Genomic DNA, 22,189 nt, shown 5'->3' with positions numbered 1-22,189 from the left:
TGTTTTGGGTATTGGGGAGCGAACCACTGGATGCAAGATTTGTCTCTCTACCTTTCAAATAAAATAAATACCAAAATATGTTTGTTGAATGAGACCTTTAGGAAGTGATTAGAATTGAGTGAGATCAAGATTTTTATTATTATTATTATTATTGGAAAGCCGGATATACAGAGAGGAGGAGAGACAGTGAGGAAGATCTTCCATCCGATGTTTTTCACTCCCCAAGTGAGCCGCAACAGGCCAGTGCTGCGCCGATCTGATGCCGGGAACCAGGAACCTCTTCCTGGTCTCCCACGCTGGTGCAGCGTCCCAAAGGTTTGGGCCATTCCCAGGCCACAAGCAGGGAGCTGGATGGTAAGTGGAGCTGCCGGGATTAGAACCGGCGCCCATATGGGATCCCGGGGCGTTCAAGGCGAGGATTTTAGCCGCTAGGCCACGCCACCGGGCCCAATTGGGTGAGATCAAGAAGGTGGGAGTTCATAGATGAGGTTAGTTCCCTTATAAGATCTATGGGAGAGGGCCTGGAGCAATAGCTCGATTGTCATCTTCCCTCTTCAAGTACTGGGATCCCATATGGGTGCTAGTTCGTATCCCAGCTGTTTTACTTCCCATTCAACTCCCTTCTTATGTCCCGGGAAAGTAGGAGAGGATGGCTCAAAGCCTTGGGACCCTGTACCCATGTAGGGGACCCAGAAAAGGCCCCTGGCTCCTGGCTTTAGATCAGCTCAGCTCCAGCCACTGTAGCCACTTGGGGAGTAAGTCAGTGAATGGAAGATCCTTCTCTCTGTGGACCTGTCTTTCCAATGAAATGGATAAATCTTTAGAGAGAGAGAAAGCGAACGCCATGGGTGAGTTTGCTTCCTGTCTTAACTCTCAACTGGGTGAGTATACCCAACTGCAACCCAAAAGAGGGCCCTCATCAGAACTCTACCAGACCTGCACTCCAGTCTTAGACTTTGATTCTCCAGAACTATGAGGAGTAAGTTTCTGTTGTTTGAGAACCATCCAGTGTGTGGTATTTTGTTATAGTAGCCCAAAGTATCTGTATCAGCCCCATTTGACAGCATAAACCACTGGCAACTCTGCAAGAAGCTGCAAAGGAAAAGTACTCTGCTCCCACCTACTTCAGGGAAGTACTTGAGAGAGGTGAGTTTCTGTTACTAAGAAACATGGAGGGTAGAATGATCCAGCAAGTGCCAGTGACTATTCTTGTTTACTCCCATCATCTCTGGAAACTCAGGGTCTGGCAGAGGTAGAGCACCTCTAAGGAGGACCCCAGCACTCAGCCTTACAGCCAGTATATTCAGAGGTTGTAAAACACTTCCAAGCAGGGGTCCTTGTGGACAGCTGTATTTCAGTTACAAGCTGCCTGGTTGGCTGAGCTCAGTGTCTTCTTCTTTCCGGCCTTTCCTCTCCTGGCTCCTCAGCCTCATGCCTGAGCCGTGGGAAACCCTCTCCAACCTATGGGAACAGACCATTTCAGACTGCCCCTGTTGTGGTTTGGGTCACTAGCTCCCCAGCCTGCTGATACTAGAAGAAGGCTGGGATGTTGGTAATCAGTCCACAACATCCCTCCATACTCCAGTCCCTTTGTGGGAGGAGAGTGTCCATTTGGAAAGAATCATATCTGAAGCAGGCAATTTGGAAAGGATCAGGGGAATTGAGGAAGGGAGTAGTGCTCAGATTGCCAATTGAGTAAAGCTGCACTTCAGCCAGGCCATATTATGCCTACGCTTTTCCCTTGGCCCAGCCTTCCCACATGGCCAGTTCAGGCCCATCTGTCCGACTTGCTTCCTCTTGCCTGCTTCCAGGAGCTGTCAAAATGCCAGCACTTCCCTGTCTATCTCTGCTGCCCTCCAGACTCTACCTGGCCTGTCCCCAAGATGCACAAACCTCCCAGCTGGAGGCTAGCTTGGCAGCAGGCAGTATAAGCAGGGTACTGGCTGGATCTGTAAGCCTGAGCTGGAGGACCTGTGTTTAAGAGTCAAAGGAGGTAGGCACACTTAGCCACTGAAATACCACCTGCTTCCTAGTCCGCTTCCCCATCCTCCTAAAGGCAGGTGTCCCTTTAGGGATACCATCTCCCTGAAGGTAGGCTTCACGAGAAATTGGATTCTTCTCTGTCTTTTTCAAGCTTCGCACACAGTTTCTCCTTCGAGTCCACATTTGAGGGCAGTGCTTGGGATAATTTTGGAGAGAGGAAGTGAACTAGCAAATGCAGTACAAATAGCTGGTATCTTCATGCCTTTTCCTTTGGGCCTTTGGCTCACAAACAAGATGCTTTCTGGCTGCCAGGGGGATTGGGATGCTCCCAGGAGGCAACTGCACTCTGCCCAGGAGCAGCTAGTCACTTGAAACCTCCAGGAAGGGGGCGGGAGAGCACAGATCTGCGTGGTGTTTCCCTAACCCATGGAAGGGGAGTGGACAGGAATCTAGGTCAGAAGGCCCTGTTGGGTGGTGGGGCTGGGGCAAAATCCCAGAATTTAAAAGACCAGGTACTTCTGCCTGGCCCTGGCCAGATTTGAAGAAGGAATCCCCAACGGAGATTGATGTCACAGGCTTGCCTTTCCCTCCTCAGTCTCATCCTTGGTGATTTAAAGAAATTGTTTGGACACAGGAGTTAATGGAAGTGGGTTGCTAGTGTGTGGGCAGATTCATCACTGTCTTGCTGTGTTCCAGGAGTGGATCTGTCTTTCAGAGTGTGATATCCTGGAGCAACTTCTCAAGGTCTAAGAAGTGTCGGCTGCGTAGGAGTACAGGGCAACAGCCAGCCGGGGCAGAGGTTTTGCAAAGTTAGCGTGACTAGGAAGAGATTGTAGGAACTGGGTGGAAAGGTGTTTCCTTTTGTTTCTTTAATTATAGGGGGAGAGGCGACAAAGGGTATTGACATTCGTGGGGAAGCTGCTGCTCCAGGCCTCTCCCCTGCCCCCACTCCAACTGTCTCCTGCCCTGGGTAATAGGCAGCCCAGTGTTGCTAGAGCTGCCCAAGGCAGCAATGAAGGAGAACAGGGGAGGTAGCACTCTGGAGGGAAGAAAAAGCACTCCCATCTCTTCCATCCCCCCACCCTGTCAGCTCAGCATATCCCTGAGGTGGCACTCAGGGAGGCAGCTGCTTTGAAAACATAAAGATCTAGTGCTAAATGGCTGGCAAGCTGGGGGTGGGGCAGGCATTATGATGAGGGGGAAGATAATTACGCAAGTCAGTGGGGGGGGTGGCTGCTGCAGCTGCCCCCTCCTACCCATACATAGCTAGGCTTTCCTCACAGTCCAGGTACAGGGAGAGAGAGAGAGAGAGAGCACACGAGCGTGAGCACGCAGTCAGAATAGTCAGAATGACTAAGCATGAGCTGAAGCTTGCTCTCCACTTCACCCTTCACACATACATTTTCTGTCAGGTGTTTTTTTGGGTGTTACTTGGTCATCTCTCCACTCCTTACTCAATCCTTTCTCCTTGCGAGGTTTCTTAGCCTCCCTCTCTTTTCCCCTCCCTTCCTCTCTCTCTGATCATGAAAGTGGGGCATGTTGGCACGGAGATGCTGCCTCCCAGCTGCCACTGTTTCAGATGCAGCGAGACAGATTTGTATCTGAAAGGAAAGAACTAGAGATGGGGAGGAATGGACAATCCAGGAGGGGAGGTGGTCTCTGGGAAAGGGGAGTAGGGTGGGCTGTGCAGTCCTCTGCATTCATAGAGTTTTAGAAGTGAAAAACTGATGAGTCAGAGAACCTCCCCTGTGCATACAGACAAGGAGCAGCAGGTCCTTTTCGAAATAGCTGTTTCTGTCTTCCAGGGGTATATGGACATGTCCTGGGGTGGGGGGTGCAGTGTGGGGAGCAGAGGGGGCCCACAGGCTGGCCGATCCCCTACAATATTCTCATTGCCTTGAGGTGATTCCCTCACTGTGTCTCAGCTTCTTCTTTTGCAAGCTCAGAAAAAGAGTTCCTGAACATGGCTTTTCTCCTGAAGCTGGGACATCAGCAGGCTGGACAGCCGCACCCAGCAGTGGCTCTGTGCCCAGAGGCCAAGCTGGCAGGGCCCAGTGAGTGACAATCTAGGCGTCCTCCTCCTTCGTAGTCAGCTGCTTTCTAGACATCTGTCTCTCAGGTTCTGATGGCCCCTCGTGCAGGAGAGGAGAGTCTCAAGCCAGGATCCTTGGATGGGGTCTCTTACTTTGCAAGCAGCTATGTTTGGGCGTTGCTGTTAGAATCCTCTCGAACTGTTTTTCCTTCCTTCCTTCCTTCCTTCCTGCACCTCCAACTGGCTTCATTCAAACCAGACAGCAGGGGGTGCTCCTGGGTCATCCCAGGAGAGGATTCTGGGAGTATTGATAGCTTCACCACGTCTCAGAGTGTTGGAAATTTTGTCTATCCACCTTTGCATCTAATGGCAGGCAAGCAAACCCTTTGAGGATTGGAAACAGTCTTTCTGAAAAGAGTTGAGAAAAAAACTGGCTTTTCTGACTGGTCCTAAGGCTCCTTGGGTTGGAAGGAACTCAACCCTCTGAGGGGTTCTGTAGGAGCCACTGCCAAGGCTGGCTGGGTCCTGGTTTGGGGACTGTGTAACTACTGGTGTTTTGCCAGTACCTAGCAGCAGCCCCTGCTTTTGCTTTCCCGAGAGAGTTAAATGTTTTAGCTTTCTTCATTACCACTCCTTCATTATCATTTCTATGTTGCTGTTACTATTATCCATGTCTGCTTACTGGGTTCTTCCTAGGGGAAAATGTGGCTTTCCCTTTTTTTCATACCTTCCCAGTCCTCTATTTGAACCTGTCCCAGAGGCCAGAGTCGAATGGAGCTGGGCTGAGGCTGAGCAGAGCAGCAGGGTGTGGTGCATTCCAGACCAGGAAGCTGACCTAGCAGCAGCTGAGGATAAGCCTCTGAAGGGGAGGGGTTTTCCAAGGTTCCACTCCTGTTTTCTTCCCAGCTGTCTTACTTAGGCTTCCTGGTCTCTCATTTCCCTTCCCCAACACCCCGAAGTGAACAACCCATAGGAATTTCTCATTTCTAGTAAATGCCAATATGAGGATATGGAGGCATGGGGCCCAGAAGAGCTTGACTTTGAGAGTGGCGATTCCAGGGCAGGTGGGTGATGTGCAATGCAGGACTCCTGAATGGATATACAGAGGCTTTGTTGGCAGTGCAGCTGAGAGAACAGGCCTCACCTGGGAATTTGTGCTAGAAGAAGATGTGCCTGGGTCCTGAGCTTTTTACTGTTTGTTTATTCATGTTTTTGTATTTATTTTTATTGGAAAAGTAGATTTACAGAGAGAAGGCGATACAAAGAGAGAGATCTTCCATCTGCTGATTCACTCCCCAAATGGTTGCAACGGCCAGAGCTGAGCTGAACTGGAGTCAAGCCAGGAGTCAGGAACTTTTTTCGGGTCTCTCAGTGCTGATGCAGGGTCCCAAAGCCTTATATCATCTTTTACTGCTTTCCCAGGCTGTAAGTAGGGAGCTGAATGGGAAGTGGAGCAGATGGGACACAACCCGCAGCCATATGGAATCTTGGTGCTTGCATTTAGGTATTGTGCCTGCCCCTAGATTGATTGATTTTTTTTTTAAAGATTTATTTTATTTTTATTACAAAGTCAGATATACTGAGAGGAGGAGAGATAGAGAGGAAGTGGAGCTGCCGGAACCAGAACCAGTGGCCATATGGGATCAAGGCGAGGACCCTAGCCACTAGGCCACGCTGCCGAACCCCGATTGATTGATTTTTTAAAACTGACCCAGGGCCAAGTCCTGTACAAACACATGCTATGTACGGTACCATTAATTCCTGGGAGTTCATCATATTATCTTCATTTTTATCTAAACAGAGACTGACTTGGAAAAGACGTGATTTCCCCAAGAACATGGTATCTTAGATGACCAAGGCAGAGCCAAACTCACTTCTGTCCGATTCCAGTATAACCTGGGTGTGATACCTTATTGTCAGGACTGCCTCCTTAGGGGCAATCGTGAAGGTCACAAGAATCCCAGTGACTTTTTTTTTATTTTTATTTTATTTTATTTATTTTTTTTTTAAAGATTTTATTATTATTGGAAAGCCGGATATACAGAGAGGAGGAGAGACAGAGAGGAAGATCTTCCATCCGATGTTTTTCCCCAAGTGAGCCGCAACGGCCGGTGCGCGCCGATCCGATGCCGGGAACCAGGAACCTCTTCCGGGTCTCCCACGCAGGTGCAGTGTCCCAAAGCATTGGACCATCCTCGACTGCTTTCCCAGGCCACAAGCAGGGAGCTGGATGGGAAGTGGAGCTGCCGGGATTAGAACCGGCGCCCATATGGGATCCCGGGGCGTTCAAGGCGAGGACTTTAGCCGCTAGGCCACGCCGCCGGGCCTGACTTTTTTTTTTTTTTTTTTAAACAGAGAGACACAAAGGGAGACAGACAGCGAACTCTGGATCTGTTTTTTCATTCCCCAAATGCCTCATATGCTCCAATGGCTGGGACTGGAACTGGGTGGGTGGGACTGAAGCTAGGAGCAGGAATTCAACTGCTCAGGTCCTCAGCACTGCTTCCCAGGATCTGGGAATCAAGAACCAGGGTCAGATGCTGAACCTAGGTGCTGCAACATGGGATATGAGCATCTAAACCTGATAGGCCAGATGTCCCCGCCACTGCCGCCACCACTGAAGCCAACAGTATTGCTTTGAAAACAGGAGTATCCTTGGCTCAGGAGCTGGGCAGGAGCTGTGGCATCAGGCAACCTGTGAGGTTGTGGAGGAGCTTCTCCTGCCCCCATCCTTATTTGCACATTACAGGAAGGGACGATTTGATGCTATTGTCTCATTCACCCGAGACTGGTCTATGTAAAACAAATGAAGAACCTGCAGGAAAACACTTCCTAGCACAGGCTGCACAGGGAGGCAGGGGCTGTTTGTTCTGGTACTGAACCCTTGCCTCGCTGCTCATTTGCAGATGTGTGCCTCCACCCTGGCATCCTGTCCAGAGCTCCTGTCAGTCTTTGCTCTCTCTCCAACATCATTTTGAATCTTGCAGAGCTGCTGTTGCCTTGGTAACTTGATGAGAAGCTCTTGAGGTTTTCTGAAGCCAGACAGGGTTGTGGAAGAAAGAACCAGGCTCTGCTGGGCTGCTGATCACATAAGGGAAGAAAGCACTTCAGTGCTTACTGTCCCTGCCAGCCAGTCAGTCCTTCCTGTAGTCTTGCCTCGGCTCCTTTGTTGCATCTACAGGAGCCTTGTTCTCATGGCCTCTGGGGTGGGCCTGAGAGGATGGAGTACAGGGACTGTTCTGTCCTTGGAGTTGGCCTCCATTGTCACCAGAGCTCCCTGAACTTCTTGCCCCCGTGCCCTGGCCCCACAGTCTTAATTGATTTTATGAAGTTCAATGCCTATTTTTTTATGAGACAGATAATTACAGTGAGGGGAGGTCAGGCCCTCTTCTGCCAGACTTGGTGGGGACTTCAGAATTGCTGACTCTCCAATCAGCACCAAGCAGACTGATGGGATCAGAGTGGATGGGGCAGCCAGACCTGCAGGTCACTTACTGTAGGAAGGGGGCTGAGTCCCTGTCTTCTAGCGCCTGTGATGGGGTCAGGATGGAGAATGTGCTGTTTTGATAAGGTGCCCATATGAGACAGGTGGGATGCCTGTGGGTGTGAAAACAGGCAGCAGGGACAGGAAATGTGGCTGTTCTCTAGGGGCCTGGGCAGCCTTCTAAGACCTCCTGGAGGGAATCTTGTCCAAGGCTACCTGGACTCTGCCAAGAAATCCCTCCATGTGGGAGCACAGTGGGATGCTTTTCACCTTGCTCCTCGAGTATCATGGCACTATTCCTATTTCTCACTGTCCCCAGCTCTACCTGACTCCCACAGACCTAGAGATTGAGTCCCTCTGTAGGAAACTCCTAAAGGCTTTCCTCTAGGAGATTCTGATAATACAACAACTTGTTAAGTGCCAGGCTGTGTGCTGAGGGGGCTGGAGCTCCCCCCGAAGGGACAGGTGGCTGCCTCTAGGGCTGGGATGGAATGGCGTTGCTGGATAACTGGAAAGTCCCTTTGGAACCTGGTCAAGGGTCGCCACCCTTCTGTGGTCAATGAAGGAAGTCCATTGCTTTGTGACTTCCCAAGTTGCTCCAGTGTACATGCACCTGAGTTTCTTGACATGACTCTCCTTTCCCCAGTGACAACTTACCTACCCCTAAATCCATTACAAAAGAAATGTGTGAGCGCCTGGCATGATGGCTCAGTGACTAAATCTTTACCTTGCAAGCACTGGGATCCCATATGGGCACCAGTTGGTGTCCCAGCTGCTCCACTTTCTGTCCAGCAACCTGTTTATGACCTGGCAAAGCAGTTGAGGACAGTCCAAAGCCTTGGTACCCTGCACCTGTGTGGGAGACCTGGAGGAAGCTCCTGGCTCCTGATCAGCTCAGCTCAGCCATTCCAACCAGTTTGGGAGTAAACCAGCAGATGAAAGATTTTTCTCTCTATCTCTCATCAGCATAAATCTGAACTGCCTTTCCAATAAAATAAATAAATGAATCTTTAAAAAAGAATGTGTGAGGCAAGTTCACTAACTTTCCATTTCTAGTGCTCTAAGGCCTGGGTAGACTACCATGTGGTCTGGTCTGCTCGGAATTCTGTTATCTGTGCCCTTGGAACACCCCACTTCATCCGTCTCAGAGAAGGTCCTGGCTTTGGGTCCAGGTTGAGGAGGGTGGGAAAATAGACTAGCCAGCCATGCCCTCACAGCTCCATGGTCAAGAGGAGTGCTTTGGGAGAGCAAGAGAGTAATATATGGAGTGGAGGGCTCCAGAGGAGGCAAGCAGGACTGATAAAAATGTGGATAGTATGTTTTTGGGCATCCCCTGGGTCTGTTTTGTCCCATTCCTTTCCCTTCTATAAGTTCAGCAAAGGGAATGGGCTTTCTGGGAGGCACTCTCCAGTCCCTAGCCTACAGACCTCCACTCTGTTTTAGTCCTTCTCTGGCTTCTCTCCCAGAGGCCTGTGTGTATGTCATCAGTTGGCTATGGTTCTGATGAAAGCCATTAGTCCTTGAAAAAGCATGATTCCCCCCTTCTGATGCCAACATCTCCCACCTCTCATCCCAGCCTGAGAGAACCACAAATGGCTGGAGACTTGAGATGAGGGCTGGGACAGCCACAAAGGCACAGAAGCACAATGGCATTCTTTGCTAAGATGTAGATAAATGGACATGTCCCCCAGCACACAACCACACAGCATTATGGGCATAGTGGAGCCCACAAAGCTATGTGGCTGTAGTCACACTCAGTTACTTGCAGTTCCAGAGATTTGCACATCCTTGAGACTCACAGTGCGGCACCCAGCAGCCTTGGCAGCATCCAGCAGCCTTGGCTTCCAGCAGACACACAGATGCAGAGGCTAGGCACCAGGCTCTGGGTGTCTGGGTAGGGGAGGGAGTGAAATGTAGAGACCAAAGTGAGCCGTCTCTGAGTTCCATTAGCCAGAAGCAGTGTATCCTGCATGTAAAAGCTGTAGCAGAAGAGTGGCTTCTGATATGCCATTCCCCACCAGGAAGCTCCTGGCTGTTACAGAGTCATTTAGGGATTAGAACAGCTCTTTCTCCATAAAAGCTGCTTACTGAAAAGGTGCTTTCAGTGCATTTGCATTTCCTTCCTGGATATTAGAACGCTTGGAGGAGTTTTCACCTCAGTCCCCGTCACTGTCCTCAGCTGTTAGTGTTCTGGCCCACACAAGGTGTGGGATTGAGTCCGTGGGGAGTGGGTGGTGGTGAATACCAGCTGCCAGGAGCAGCTCCAGGGTCAGCCTCCAAGGGTCGTGGTAGAAGATTTTCTGGAAGAAGGGCGGGGCAAGCTGCCATCTAAGGAATAGAGGAGTGTTGCTGTTTGCTTTCTGGGATGTGATGGTGGAGGGCCAAAAGTCAGCCTTGGCCTCAGACACCTCCTCCTGGCAGCCACCTGGCATATGCTGAATTCATCCATTGGCCATTGAGCTAAGAGCCACTGCATGCATTCATACTACAGCAAGTAAGACACTGCCTTCAGGGATAGTCTACTTTAGGAGGGAAAACCAACAAAAAAATTAAGACAGTAAGCAGTAAGGAATTTCTGATTATCATAAGCACTGTAAAGTGAACAAACGGGGTGCTAAGACAGGAAGTAGCCCATCAGGTGGGGTGATTGGTCAGGAATGGTGACAAGTGGCTTCAAAGAGAAAAACCAAGGGAAGGGTGGTCCAGGCTTGGGAACCAACACTGCAAGGCTTGTGTGGCAGAAGTGCCAGAGTGAAAGAGAGCAGAGTGGCTGAGAGAGGTGATGAGGGGAGGACCAGAACAGTGAGGTCTGCATGGCAAAGAAGGGTCAGGGTCAGGACTTACGAGGCCTGGTAAGGAATTTTATTTAATTAATTCCTTTTTTGATTGATTTGAAAGGCAGTTACAACGAGTAGTGGGAGTAGAGAGAGACAGCTTCCATTTGCTGGTTCACTCCCCATATGGTTACAATGGCCAGGTTTAGTCAGGCTAAATCCAGGAGCCAGGAGTCTCCTTCTGGTCTCCCAGCTGGGTTCAGGGGCCCAAGCATGTAGGCCATCTTCACAGCATTCCCAAGAGCACCAGCAGGGAGCTGGATTGGAAGTGGAGTAGCCAGGACACAAACTGGCTCAGGAAGTGGCTTTACTGTCTCTCCCACAACACTGGCACCCTGGAAACATATTTGACATTATCCTAATAGAAGAGAAAGGCTTCTAAATACTTCTCAAGACATTAAATAGAGGAGGGAGGAGCCAGTCCTTGTGATCATTTGGGAAGTGAAACAGATTTAAGATCTCTGTCTCTCTATTTCTCCCTCTATCTGTGTAACTCTGCCTTTCAAATAAATATTTTTTAAAAAGGGAGAGGGAGCAGCATGGCCGAGCAGGGTACTAGCATTAGTCAGGTATGCATTAGCCGAATGCTAGCAAGTGCCAATGCTAGCTATGCTGAGGAGGGTAATGTAGTCCTCAAGCAAACTGGGGCAAGAAGGGAATGGCCCAGCATTTTTTTTAAAGATTTATTTATTTTTATTGGAAAGGTAGACTTATGGAGAAAAGGACAGACAGAAAGATCTTCCGCCTGCTGGTTCTCTCCCCAAGTGGCCACAATGGCCAGAGCTGAGCCACTTCGAAGCCAGGGGCCAGGAGCTTCTTCCAGGTCTCCCACATGGCTGCAGGATCCCAAGGATTTGGGCCATCCTGGACTGCCTTCCCAGGCCACAAACATGGAGTTAAATGGGAAGTGGAGCAGCTAGGACACCAACCAGTGCCCATATAGGATTGCAGAGCATGCAAAGTGAGGATTTAGCCTCTAGTCCATTGTGTAAGGCCCAGTATTTTATTTTTAATTTAAAAGAACCATCATTCGGCCTGGTATGGTAGTCTAGTGGCTGAAGTCTTCGCCTTGCATCCACTTGGATCCCATATGGGCACTGGTTCGTGTCCCAGCAGCCCCACTTCCCACCCAGCTCCCTACTTGTAGCCTGGGAAAGCAGTCAAGGATGGCCCTGGGCCTTGGGACCTGTGCCTACATGGGAGGCCAGGGGAGCTCCTGGCTCCTGGCTTTGGATCAGCTCAGCTGTGGCTGCGGAGGCCACTTGGGGAGTGTATCAACAGATGGAAGATCTTTCTTTCTTTCTTTTTTTTTTTTAATTTATTTATTATTTTTAATTCATTAATTACATTGTATTATGTGACACAGTTTCATAGGTACTTGGATTCTCCCCACCCCAGATGGAAGATCTTTCTCTCTCTCTCCTCCTCTCTTTATATCTGCCTTTCCAATAAAAATACATAAATATTAAAAAAAAAGAACCATCATCCTCAAGGTACTTGTGACAAACAAATCAAGATTTCTTCTCTTCAGTTGCCCTTTTAACAGCTCCAAGAGATACCATGGGATTTCCCATCCAAGCTCAGGAAAGAGCAGTCTCTTTAACAGCCTATGTATGGCCAGGGTACTGTTTTTTGTCGACTCTCCAGGGAAGGTAGCCACCTGCCTTTTGGGACATCCAGCAAGGCCGGAGAGAACTTGCCATTCTGAGGGAGGTGCTTTCCAGCTCAGTTGATCAGGAGCATATCCAGAGTGGCTGAGGAAACTGTGCTTCCTCACTGTCCAAGTCAGGGACTCTGAGACCTCAGGCCAGTTCCAGCTTTTCCATTGTTCCTTTCACTGTCAGTCAGGATAGGAATAGCATCAGGATCGGGATTGGGGGAAAGAAAGGACCCTCTCATAGCATGAACCACCCCTCAGGGACAGAGGAATATGAGGCAAGGATTGGAACTAGAACATTTACAGGTAGCACTCAGGATTGAAAACTGATTTATAGGCAGAAGGCAGGCAGGAGGAGCGGGAGGAAGGTGGGGAGCTCTGTGTACAGTGCAGCCTTGTGGGGCAGCTGTAATTATATATTACATTGAACTGTCCTTGCAGCCCGGTGAAGGGCAGGGGGAATGAGACTCTTAAATCATGCTCTCCTGATGCTCCTCATAGCTCACCTCCCTGTGATGTGGCCCCAGAGCCCAGGCTGACACTTGCACTCCTTCTCTCTCTCTCTCTCTCTCACACACGCACACACACACACACACACACACACACACACACACACACACACACTACAGCAAGGGGGAACCAGCCTGATTGGAAAGGGACCCAGAGAGCAGTAAGATGGAGTGTTATCAATTCTGGCAATTTCTCACGGCTGCTTTCTGCTAGAGACCTCATTGTATATTGCCCTTCTGTACCTTCCAAGTCCCACCCCTTTCTTCCTCTGGGGACAGAATGTGGCTAGTGTCCTCTGAACATCCCTGTTTTTATTCCTTCCTTAGCCCCTGCAGCACCTCTTTTCACACCACAGCCACTGCCTTGGTGTTTGGGGCCTGATTATTTGTTGCCTGGGTATTTGCCACCAGCTCCTACCTCACTGGTCTTCCCTAACTCACCCTTACCACTTTGCTTCATTGCCCCAGTGATCTCCTTAAACCTGTCTGTAACTGCTCTGTGGATCACCCTCAGAGATTCCAGGAGTAGGGAAAAGATGGTCCAGGTTTTGTTCACAAGGGCCCCGGGGGAAGCCAAAAGTGCAGTTTCTCTCAGGAGGCACCCAGGTTCTTGCAGGTTGGTGGTTGCAGCTCACCTCCTTTCTGGAGCTGTCTCAGCAGGAACACTGGTACTTATGCTTTCTGAGCAGCCATTAGACCCCAGTCCTGAGGACCAGCTGCCTGGACTTCTGCCAGTCCTCTGTCCTTCCCCCCAGGCCCGTTCATGACCTGACCCACAGGCAGGTGGTAATGCTTAGTGGTAAGGAGAGAGGACTCTTGTGCCAGGCAAATCTGGATTTGAATTCTGGCCTTGGTCATGCCCAGGTTATTTGTGCCATCCTTTTTTTCCCTCTCTGGCACATTTGCAGGAAACTGGTATTCTAGCATGGGATACCTGCATTCTAAGCAGTGGCTTAACTTGTACCCAATGCTGACCCCCCAGCTTCCTTCTGATGCACACACTGGTAGATCCAGACTGAGCTCCAGACTCCTGGTTTTCAGCTGGTCTAGCCCCAGCTGTTTCAGGCATTTAGGAAATGAATCCATGAAAAAAGTCTGCAACCAGGCTACCTTGACTACAAGTGGCTTAAACTGTGCAGTGTTTGCATTTCTAAAGTGGGAATAGTAGTCATATCTATCTGTTGGGCTTGTTGAGCAGATCAAAAGAACAAACATAGAGGCCTACTGCTGAAGTTTGACAGTTTTGTGCTATTATTTTCATCATTTAGCCTTTCTGAGGCTCAGTCTCCTGTCTGTAACAAGTCTGCATGGGGTTTCTCCTGCCTCAAAGTTGTCGTGACAGTCATACTCCCTTTACATGCTCTGAAAGGCTCGACAAGCATGAGGTGTTATTATCAGTACTTTTCGTTCGGTTCTCAGGGTTTAGACAAGAGGACCACATTCTCATTAGCAAAGCAGTAACCACCTGCATCCTCCGACTACATAGCCTCGAAACATAAAATCGTGCAGACCTGGAAAGAGGAGCAGCCTTGCCGGTCATGGGGTCCTCTTTCACTCACAGGAAGGAGTAGACCAGGGGACTTTAAAAAGTTCATGGAAAGTGGACTTAAAAGATAAGTTTATTACTTTTTTTATTTTACCCATATCATGTGGAAGTTGTGAAGACCCTCACAGAAGATTGCATGAAAAGCCGTGTGAATAGACATATCCCTGAAAGAGAAAGATGGTTTTGGGTCCGGCGCATTGACCTTGTGGCTAAAGTCCTCGCCTTGAACGCGCCAGGATCCCATATGGGCGCCAGTTCTAATCCCGCAGCTCCACTTGCCATCCAGCTCCCTGCTTGTGGCCTGGGAAAGCAATCAAGGACGGCCCAATGCTTTGGAATCCCTCACCCACGTGGGAGACCTGAAGGAGGTTCCTAGCTCCTGGCTTCGGATCCGTTGCAGTCACTTGGGGAGTGAGTCATCGGACAGAAGATTTTCCTCTTTGTCTCTCCTCCTCTCTGTAGATCTGACTTTGTAATAAAAATAAATAAATCTTTAAAAAAAAAAAAGAAAAAGATGGTTTTGGAAGGAGGCTACCATTTAAACTAGGAGCAATGAGCTCATCACCATTTTATACACCTGTTTCCTTCACTGAAGGAGTGGACCTAGTTTTTTGGGGATTCAAAACTTCAGTAATTTGGGGAGCCTGTTTTTTAAAAGATTTATTTATTTTTATTACAAAGTTAGATATACAGAGAGGAGGAGGGACAGAGAGGAAGATCTTCCATCCAATGATTCACTCCCCAGGTGAGCGCAACAGTCGGTTCTGCGCCGATCTGAAGCCAAAACCAGGAACCTCTTCCAGGTCTCCCACGCGGGTGCAGGGTCTCAAGGCTTTGGGCTGTCTTCGACTGCTTTCCCAGGCCACAAGCAGGGAGCTGGATGGGAAGTGGAGCTGCTGGGATTAGAACCGGCGCCCATATGGGATCCTGGCGTGTTCAAGGCGAGGACTTTAGTCACTAGGCCAATGCGCCGGGCCCTGGGGAGCCCTTTTTAACAAACAAAATACAAAATTATAAACATGTAAACCAAGTACAGGCTGTTGCAGGGGGCCTGTATAGAAAAGAAGCTGTGCAGCCTGGATTTCATTAGTCAGGTGGATGTTGGAGGCAGATTTGTCAGTTGGTTACTTCAGGCCTGAACAAACTGTTGCCATCAGCCACAGGTGGGCAGGATTTCTGGGGGACTGTAGCAGGCTGCATCTCCCATCCAGACTCCAGAAGTCACCACATGACACTAGGATGTGGCTTCTCCACTGGCTTCACCTCAGGCTAATTGTTCTTTTTCAAGAGTCGCCAGCTATTCATTTTTGTTCTGGATATATCTGAATGTGATTTACATAGCATTAACATTCACATTCGTGTTTGGGAACCTTTCCTGTTGCTTCAGTTTAAGCCGAGTTCCTGCGATGTAGTTACCCAGTGAGATACAACTTCCTCTGTCCCAGAATCTAGAGGGAAAGAGAGATGCATTCAATTTGAGGCTAAATGGGAGATGAGGGAGGATGACATTTATCCTGGAGTCTGTTTCTGCAGTCTCTGGCTCTACCCAAATCATTCCTTTCCATGAATCTCATCTGCCTCTACTCCCAGCCTCATCCTGACCTGGTTTCCTCCTGGTTACACAAGTGGGAATGCATATGCCTGCATATCCCTACCCAGGTGCTGGATTACTTGTGCTCAAGGATGCAACCCCTGATGTCAGGAAGTTCCTGGCATCAAAATGGCAGTAAACAAGAACACACAGGGGCTCCTCCTCAGTTCACCCACAGGGGGACTCAGCCCCCTAGTCCCTTAGCACTGTTTGGAGACCCCATTTCTATGATTGCCCTGACTTCAGAAAACAGGTGACAGGTAGGATGTGTAAATGTGAGAAGTGAATGTGAAGTGTACACGCATGTAAGTGTGTGTCCTTGTATAACACAGTGAATGTCTCCATATGCATTCCACCTTCTACCAAGACGAGCAGAGGGGGGAAAGGAAGAAAACCTTGGTCTAAGAAGACAGCATTGAGATCATTGAGATTCTAAATGTCCTCAAAGATGACTCTTGTTGGCCCATCCCTGTATTATGATGTGGAGGGAGGAATAAGCTAGCAGGGCAATGAAAGGTCTCCAGGCAGGCAGGAGGTGCAGCTGCCAGTGTCATCACCAGCCCCAGCATGACATCACTCTCCCTCATCCCTCCGCAGAGGTGGTGAGTCATCGGAGCCCAGTCGATACTGAATTCCATCTGTAGATGCCATCTTCTCGTTCTCATGGCCAGTGATCCTCCTCCATCTGGCCTGCTCCTATCCCCATGCACCCTGAAGAGCCTGCAGGCCCCACTGCAGTCTGGAGGCTAAGTGAACAGGCAACCCTGCTTCTGGACCTGGCAGTCAGAGACACAAATAGGAAAAAGAAACTCTCCTGTATGTGAAGAAGGCCTGGGAACAGAAACTGAGCACTCAGAAAGCCAGCCTGAGAAAGAAGCAGAAAGAAGCGGTAGGAAGTGGGGAGGGGGGGGAAGGAGAGAATGAGCAGTGAAAGCAAGGAACAGGGAGCCGGAGCTGAGGAAGTGAGGTGGGGTAAGGTGATGCTGACAGCTGTGGATTCTTCTGGGGATCTCAGGATTGCAGCCCAATTTCCTGGCCTTCTAGTCTTATTTGAATTCCTCATATCTGGTGGTGAAGGAAGAATCAGTGCTCCATATCAGTTCTCCTGGGAGAGGATCCTTAATGTCCTAGCTCAGTCCCACCCTGATTATCAGATGGGGAACAAAGAATGAGAAGCACACAGGAGAAGGCAGTGCCCACTGGGGAAGCTCTGGTTTCTGTCTTGGGACCTCACTTTCCTCCCAAGCCCTTGGCAGCTGCCCAACCATTGTTCCTTCTGGCCTGGCCCTTGTGTTCAGTGTAGCCTGAGCGTCATCTCTGGCCACTGACGGGAATCAGAACAAGGGGCCCCTTTATCTGACAGCAGGAGGGCCTTTGCCATCTGCAATACTCTTAACTTCCCAAGACGTTGTTTGTCCCTGGTGTAAATGGAGCTGCCTCAAGGAAGTCAAAGCCTTGGTGTCTGTCTGGAATCAACAGGATGGCCCACGTGGGAAGGTGAGGCTCTTGTGAGATGCCAAGATTTCAGGGTGTTTCTTCCCTCCTTACTGTGGCTGACTCTACCAGAAAGAAAGCTTGTCATCCAGACCCCATTTCTTAACTCTCCATTAACAACTGCAGCACTAGTACATCCAGTAGTACTATTAATAGCACCAGTTGCTGACTGTCTCATGATGCCAGAGACTTTAGCAAATATCTTATTCACATTATTCATGTAATCCACAACAGCACTGTGAAAGCGGTGAAGGAAACTGAGGCTTCCGGAAAACACCCAAGATTTCACAGCTTGAAGGAGAGCTGAAATTTATTTTTAAATTTTTTATTAATAAGATTTATTTATTTTTATTGCAAAGTCAGATATACAGAGAGGAGAGACAGAGAGAAAGATCTTTCATCCAATGCTGACTCACCAAGTGACCGCAATGGCCGGTGCTGCGCCAATCTGAAGCCGAAGCCAGGAGCTCTTCCAGGTCTCCGATGTGGACACAGGGTCGTCCTCGACTGCTTTTTCACGCCACAAGCAGGGAGCTGGACGGGAAGTGGGGCCACTGGAATTAGAACCGGCAAACATATGGGATCCTGGCGCATTCAAGGTGAGGACTTAAGCCACTAGGCCACGGCGCTGGGCCCAAGAGCTGAAATTTTAACTCAGATTTTCCTAATTCCAGTTCTCACTTTAAAAAAAAAAAAAGATTTATGTATTTATTTATTTGAAAGGCAGAGTTACACACACACACACACAGAGATCTTCTATCTTCTGGTTTACTCCTCCAGAAGGGCTGCAGTGGGCAGGCTTTGCCCCAGGCTGAAACCAGCAACCAGATACTTTGGGTGTCCCACATGGATGCAGCAACCCAAGTGCTAGGGCAATCTTGTCCTGATTTCCTAGGTGGCACACCAGCAGGGAGCTGGATTGAAAGTGCAGCAGCTGGGACTCTAACTGGTGCCCAGATGCCACAGTTAGCATCTTTGCCAATAGCACTAAATCCTAACTTTTCTACTTTGCTCTGACCTGTCTGATCATGTTTCTCAGACTTTCCTGGTATTGGCTTAGCTTAGGTCTGGAGCTCCCTCCATGGCCTTGAGGGGTGGAAATGGTGAGGATGAGAGCAGTCTGAAATCCTGCTTTCCAGACAAGAGGAAAAGGCAGCGAGAGTGAGGCATTGCACATTGGGAACAACAACACAAGGTTGTTGAGAAGTTTAGTGTTACATGAGGTCTTGGGCCTGATGCCCATGAGGATCCTCCTGGCTAGCTCCCAGAGCTCCACAAAAGAGTAGGAGGCTGTGGGAAACTACCAGGTCCTCAGGGGAGCTGGGGAGAGGGACACAAATGGGACAAGAATTGCCCCTACGGGAACCCAGGCTGTTGTAAGGCTGGTGCTAGAGTCTGCCCACAGGGTATCACCACTTCTAGTGCTTCAGTTGCTTGCATGTGGTTCCCAGTGAAGTGGGCCTCTTCCAGATCTGGGAAGCCCCGCAACACCTCCGTCTGGACCCTGTAAAGACAGTGTGCCTCTGGGCACCACCGCTGAGACTCTGAGAGTCTGTGAGCACACCAGGCATAGAAGTGCAGTGGGAAAAGAGAAGCAGGGCAGAAACAACTGGATGTGCTCACAGGAAACTGTGCTTGCAGGAGGAGAAGCGGGCCCAGAGGATAGAGTCAAAAGTGCCAAGGTGGCGTGAAGCAGCAGAGACCCATGGGGCTCCATGCCAGTGCTGGGTACACCTGCAGTGAGGCTTTTGGTGTGGTTTAGGGCAGCACTGCCTAAACGTGTAAGAATACTGAGGCTCAGAGAGTGGGCAGAGCTGCCCTTCATCATAGAGCTCCTAAATGAGTCTTCTGTTCAAGGTTCTCAAAGCAAAAAGCATCTGTCTTGCTTTGTCTGTCTTGTGGGAAGCAAGGTTACCTGAAGAAAAGGGGGTCACTACTCTGACTTCCTCCCACCCCCATCCGTGCCCCTCCACTACAATGCCAGGGCCTGCCATCTTGTGTGTGTGAAATGCACTGAGCCCTGAGTCAGAAACAGGCCAAGAATGCTGCCTTTCCCCCCTTGGTAGGGCTGTGGGGAGGATCAGCTGGAAATAACGCACGGCATTGGGCTTACAAGTGCAGCTATTATTAAGTTTGTGATTAGGCCGGGTTAGTAAGGGTTGCTGGAGTAATAGGAGGATTAATGCCCACGACATGGGAAAGAGGGAGGCTAAAATCTGCCCTGTCCTCTTCTCTCAGTCACCTGCCCCGAGAGAAAGCAGTTGATGCTGCCAAATTGACTTAAATAAGAAATGTGTCGCAGCAGCGGCCATCCCTCACTCAGCCCTCACTTGCCCAAGGCAGGGAGATTTTAATTTTCAAGTCGTAATGAGAAAAAGAAACTCAGAATTAAAGAATATTCCAGTGAAGCAGTCAAAATAGCTGCCCAGGCTCTGAATCAAAGGGAGACATGGAAATTAAAATTTCCGTCTCTGTCTCTGGCTCCAGCTGGGCTTGAGGAAGCAGGGCCAAGCCGCTGTGAAGGTCCCTGCAACCCTGGCCTTGAGTTCAGGGTAGCTGGCAGGACAAGGAACAGAGACGCTTCCACCCACTCACAGATGAGATCTACCTCTATCAAGGATGGCTTCTGGGGCCAAGACCTCCCTGTGTGAGGTCAGGCCCTGAAAGTTGACTTCAGGGAGTTGTGACTCCTGGATCCCCACTGCTGCTGCCTACTTGTTTCCTGTCTCCCCAAAACTGGCTCACTCATATGCTACAAACCTCTTTGTCCACTTCATTTCAGGCCAATGGCTATGGAAGTGAGGAGGAGGGGCATCTGAGCCCTCAGCTCGTTCTTTTGAGTTTCAGTTTATCCCCATGGCAACGCCCTTTCAAATACACTTGCCCTTTGTAGGGAATAGCCAGGGCCTGGGAAAGATATGTGAGCCCTAGGGCCAGGCCACCACCCTCCCTCCTGTCCATCTTCATCCCTGCGGAATATCTGCAGTTACTCTCTCTCTCATCCACTTCTGGCGCTCCCGTGTGCCAGGCTTTGCACAGGGTTTACAAACACAGACCCCATTTTTGTAGCTACTGGATAGAAGGGAGAGACAGCTAGGCCATGTGGGATGATGCAGCAGAGAGCACCAGGCAGTGAGCAGGGTAGAGGTGAAACTCTGGAATCTCACTGTTCTGATTCAAACACTGCCTCAGGCTTCTGCTCTTGCTGTGTGACCCCGGACAAATGGTCTGACCTCAGGAAGTTTCAGTTTAGTCATCTGCAAAATGGGGATCAGAATACTTGCCTTACAGAATTGTTGTGAAGATTGAATGAGGTAATCTTGGAAAACTGCTTGCAGCAGTGTCTGACCTAATGTAAATGCTTACTGAAGGCCAGTAAGTATTATCTTAACTTTCCTAACCATAATGCCAACATTTGTTACCCGGTATAGGGCGCTCTCTCTGAGCTAGCCATGGTGCAGTGATAGTGACCCAATTGTGTCCCCTGTCTTAAGGAATCCTCAGTCTATTAGAGGTGACTGGTGTATAAGCAAACCACTGGAAAAGGGTGATCACTGCTGTCAAAACTTTAGGGTTTGTCCTTCCTGAGCCCTGATCATGTGGCAAGCACAGCATGAGGTTTTCAAGAAGGGCTAGCATCTCAATGCAGCAGATTAAGTCACTACCTTCAGTACTGCCATGCATCCCCTAATGGGTGCTATTCAATTCCTCACTGCTCTACTTCCAGTCCAGCTCCTTGCTGATTGATCTGGAAATGGCCCAAGTACTTGAGCCCCTGCCACCCATGCAGAAGACCCAGATGGAGTTCCTGACTCCAGGGTTCTGAGCCCCAACTGTTGCAGCCATTTGGGGAGTGAACCAACAGATGGGAGATCTTTATCACTCCTTCCTCTATTTGTAACTTTGCCTTTAAAAGAAATTAATTAAAAAAAATTAAGTAAAGACATATTATTGGAATGAGCTTGTGGTGTAGCACATTAAGCCACTACTTATGATGCATTTCATATCTGAGTGCTGATTTAAGACCCAGATGTTCTGCTTCTGATCCAGCTGCTCGCTGCTAATGCACCTGGAAAAGCAGCAGAAGATGGCCCAAGTGCTCACATGCAAGACCTGAGTGGAGTTCTGGACCTCCTGGTTTTGACCTAGTCCTGCTCTGGCTCTTGCAGGTATTTGGGTAGTGAAGCAGCAGATAGAAGATACCTGTATATATATATATGTGTGTGTGTGTGTGTATGTGTGTGTGTGTGAGAGAGAGAGAGAGAGAGAGAGACTGTGATTTTCAAGAAGATGAAACATTTTTTTTAAAAGGCGCTTTAACCCTTGGAAAGGCATACATAAGGGGTCTTCAAAAAGGTCATGGAAAATGTGTGTCAAGAAAAATTACCATGAATTTAAAGCATTTATTTATTTATGTATTTGATGATTTTTACATAGTTAATTAGGGTGATAAGGGTCAAGAGCTATAGGAAAGTGAGTGAGACCATTATTTTCACATTCTATATCTGGGGGAAGAGGGAAAATAAGGGAAGGAGCCACACTCAGCCTCCCAAACACCTGTATGTTAAAAACATTTTAAAGATTTATTTATTTTTATTAGAAAGGCAGATCAGATTTGTGGAGAGAAGGAGAGCCAAAGAGAAAGATCTTCCTTCCACTGGTTCACTCCCCAAATGGACACAATGGCCAAAGCTGAGCTGATCTGAAGCCAGGAGCCAGGAATTTCTTCTGAGTCTTCCACACAGGTGTAAGGTCCCAAGGCTTTGGGACATCTTCTACTGCTTTCCCAGGCTGCAAACAGGGAGCTGAATGGGAAATGGAGCAGCTGGAACACAAACCAGTACCCATATGGGATGCTTGCTGATGAAAGATTAACCAATGAACCATCAAGCCAGCCCCAAAAACACTTTTTAAAGTTCTATTTTATTTGTAAGAAAGAGTTACAGAGGGAGGATAGACAGATTTTCCATTTCATGACTTATTCCTCATATGGTTGTGACAGCCATGTCTGGTCAGGCCGAAGCCAAAAGCCAGGAGCTTCTGAGTCTCCCATGTAGGT

General features: G+C 49.1%; 1 long non-coding RNA gene across 4 annotated transcripts in view; it reads left to right on the top strand.

Moving 5' to 3' along the window:
- LOC131482590 (uncharacterized) overlaps positions 1–22,189 on the top strand; it is a 109,368-nt gene that overhangs the window by 59,575 nt on the left and 27,604 nt on the right. The window contains exon 4 of one of the 4 annotated variants that reach the window (XR_009247134.1): positions 5,255–5,443. The exons of the other annotated variants lie outside the window; for them this stretch is intronic. This is a non-coding gene — a long non-coding RNA (uncharacterized LOC131482590). Of the gene's footprint in view, positions 1–5,254; positions 5,444–22,189 lie in introns of those variants that run through there. 4 annotated transcript variants of the gene reach the window in all.

Source organism: Ochotona princeps, chromosome 19 (genome assembly GCF_030435755.1).
Source record: "Ochotona princeps isolate mOchPri1 chromosome 19, mOchPri1.hap1, whole genome shotgun sequence".
In the NCBI taxonomy this organism is placed as follows: domain Eukaryota; kingdom Metazoa; phylum Chordata; class Mammalia; order Lagomorpha; family Ochotonidae; genus Ochotona; species Ochotona princeps.
Note: the sequence above shows the minus strand (reverse complement) of the source record. Positions and strands in the feature narration are given on the sequence as shown.